This window comes from Onychostruthus taczanowskii, unplaced genomic scaffold (genome assembly GCF_017590055.1).
Source record: "Onychostruthus taczanowskii isolate IOZ18803 unplaced genomic scaffold, ASM1759005v1 scaffold68, whole genome shotgun sequence".
Lineage (NCBI taxonomy): Eukaryota > Metazoa > Chordata > Aves > Passeriformes > Passeridae > Onychostruthus > Onychostruthus taczanowskii.
Genome location: NW_024504566.1, coordinates 2,788,055 through 2,791,366, shown reverse-complemented (window position 1 = coordinate 2,791,366; position 3,312 = coordinate 2,788,055).

The following is a 3,312-nucleotide window of genomic DNA, read 5'->3' as shown; positions in this document are numbered from 1 at the left end:
TTCATGCATTCATTTAAAATACATCTTTTTTTTTTTTCTTATTTATAAAGTATATATGTATGTATGTATGTGTGTGTGTATTTCAGAGACTGAATGTTACCTACAAACCTGCATTTTGCAAACGGCCACTAACAAGCGTGTGGGAAGGAGGTGAAATTTGGGCCACTCTGTGTCTGACCAGTCTGGTGAGAATCACTGTGTAATATGCAGTCAGAGGATACATCATTACAGACCTGTTTCTCAGATCTTGCCACTCTTCAGTCCTGAGGAAAAAGCTGTTTTCTCTCACTGGAGGGGAGTAAAATTTTCTTTGACAGTTGTTTCATATTGTCCTAAAAATTTATATAACGGAAGATGGTAATATTACTGCATTCTGGGCCTGCCCTAGTGGCAAACTGACAGAAGAGCCTGGGCTTGAGATTTATTACAGATTTATAATGTTTATGGGTCAGAAGAGTCAGGGGGAATCAATGGAAAATTGGTCACATATCCCATTAGAAGAATGAATGATACTCAAGGGACTTATTTGATCTCCTAAATCCCTTCACAGTTAAAGAAAAGGACCCTAAAATCAACAGCTACCCTCCTTCAAACTTTAATTTTACTTATAATTGGTGTGCATAAATAATAAGACTATGGTGGCCTTAGATGAATTTCAGGCTGTTTCAGTCATTTGCCTTCTATATAACCATTTGTATGAAGAATGTTATCTAGGTGCCCCCTAGCAGACTATCAAAATTAATTTACAATTATTTCTTAAAAGATGCATTTTGACTTTAGTTACATATCTGAGACATGGAGTGTAAAATTGTAAATGTTCAATAAAATGTGTAAATGTTAAATCTCTGAGAATCAAGAGAAGCAAAAACTTCTGCATTGAAATTGAAGAATACAAACAAACAAAAATTGAGACAGAATGGGCTGTATATGTTAATCAGATGCTGCCAAAAGCCTTTCCAGTATTTCTTCTAACCAAAGTAAAGACTGGGCCAAGAAACAACAAGCCAGACAATACTAATAGTTCCTAATAGTTCCTAATATAAATTAAAATATTATATTGCAAGTTTTACCATTTCTATTTGAAGCTATTGAAGACTGAATGAATCAGAAGTAAAAAAATCAGAGTAAGAAATTCATTTTGAGTGGAAAAGTTGGGGAGAGGAAAAGCTGCTAGTCTGACAAAAAATGTTTAAACTTTTAAGAATTATAATAAGATTTTTTTTTTCATTGTGTAGTCAGGCAGTAATGAATGGGGATGCATTTATTGTTACAGTCCAATTTAACGCTCTATGCCTGAAACATCAGTAAAATCTGTGGAAAGTATTCATACAGATCAAAAGCACACAGTGGCTATAAATTATTTCAGTGAATACTCTTCATTTAGGTAAAATTTTTGAAGGTGCCTGAAGGCAAAAAACCTAGAGTATGTAGGCAAATAAACTAATATGTCAACTAATGTATCAAAGGGAAGTTTGTCTCTCATGGCATAGACATAGTCTGGGGCTAAATGATAGAAAGTACCTTAGATTAGAATGAGGAAATCAAATGGTAATAATATTTCTGTGAGAAAATAAGGACAAAATACCACTAAAGGTTAAGAACATTTTTAAGTTGCTGTATCAAAGTCTAATATTCTCATTAGAGTCTCTCCACCTGTGTCATATCAAAGCTTAAGCACAAATAAAAGCTAAAGGTAAGTTTTTGTTTTATTTTTTGTGTTAGGAGTTGTGTCATGACCAGTTTTTCAGCAGATTCTCATGGCTTCCAAACTGTCTGAGGTCTAGAACACCTGCTACAGGCAGCTGAGGATGGGTGCTATTTACCAACATCAGTGTATTTTTCACATTCCTACAGCAAACGTCTGACAAGAAAATAAAGTCGTGCTATAATGTTTTATATGCTTTTTTATATTTAACAGAAATCAACTCATATTTTCCACATAAACATTGCCATGTTGTCTCATTTTTCCCTAGTCCCTATCAAACTGAGTTTATATCTTAATACAGTGAGCATTAATAACTGTATCTACATATATGTGTATATAAATATATAAGTAGCTTCACAATAACTTATTTTGTCTGAGTCAAAACAAGATCAAGCAACACTGCCTAGCTTTATGGTTCATTTTGTATTTCAGTAGCATCTTTCCTGTCTTTAAAGAAATCTCTTCCTCTGAAAGGAAAAATAGATTAATATTTTCAAGGTCTTTCTGTTGCTTCCTTTGTCATATTTCTCCAATGAACAGTTAGATCCAGTGCAGTGTAGTGGGACAAACTGTACTTCATGAAACAGCCAGATCTATGGACTTTATTCCAGGATTGTTATTTTTTTATTATACAAGGTTATAGGCCAGGCATTGAAATTAAATATTTGTGTCATAAATACCTTTTTGTCCCACTTTTATTTTCTGATGTCAGGAATAACTCAAGTATTTTATTGCCGTATCACCATTATACCCGAGTCCACAACTCGCAACCTCTGGTTAAACTTCATATCCAGCAGAACCATGTGGTAATTAATAATCAACAGATGTTGAAGTCCATCTATGGGTATTTATGACCTCTAATTGCAGGACTTCCCTTTGGACAAACTGGAGTACTGGAGGCATGGTAGAGGTTCTCCAACTACCTGTTGCACTTTCCATTTAGCTTCAGGACATCATTCCTCTGCAGGTTTGCTTCTGGTGGGAAACCCCTTTCATTTTATTTCTGCCATCTTGTTTATTTAAATAGTTTCTTAGATGGGAAAAAGGCCAGTATATTTTGTATATGAAGTAAAAAGAAACTCCTGAAATTTTTTAAGATTCTTACCTCAAGACTTATTCTGGCAACTTTTTCTGATTTTCCATCTTTATGTAGCTTAAGAAGCCGCTTCAGATTCCACTGTTAGATAATTCTTATGTTTGACAGCCAGTTAATGCAATTTTATTTTTTTGATACCTCTTAGTTAAAATGTGTAGCAATCCTTTCAGAATTTCCTTCAACTTTCATGTTTTATAAGGAAATAAATTTTTGAATAACATAACTGGAATTACTTGATTACTGGAATGTGTAACAAACACATCCCAACATGTGTTGATTTCTTGTAATTACTGTAAAACTGCATGCCTACTTGCAGCATTGATTCCAAATGGATGTGAACCAGCATCTCCTTCCTTCCCCATTCAGGAGGTGGGATACTTGTTAAATTATTCAGATGGGAAGAGACAGCAGATTGAATAATTTCAAATAGTAGAATAAAGCCATAAAGTCCAGTTTCTCACATGGCTGAGAGCAAGCAGTGACCATGGGATGGAAAAATCAGAAGTGGCAT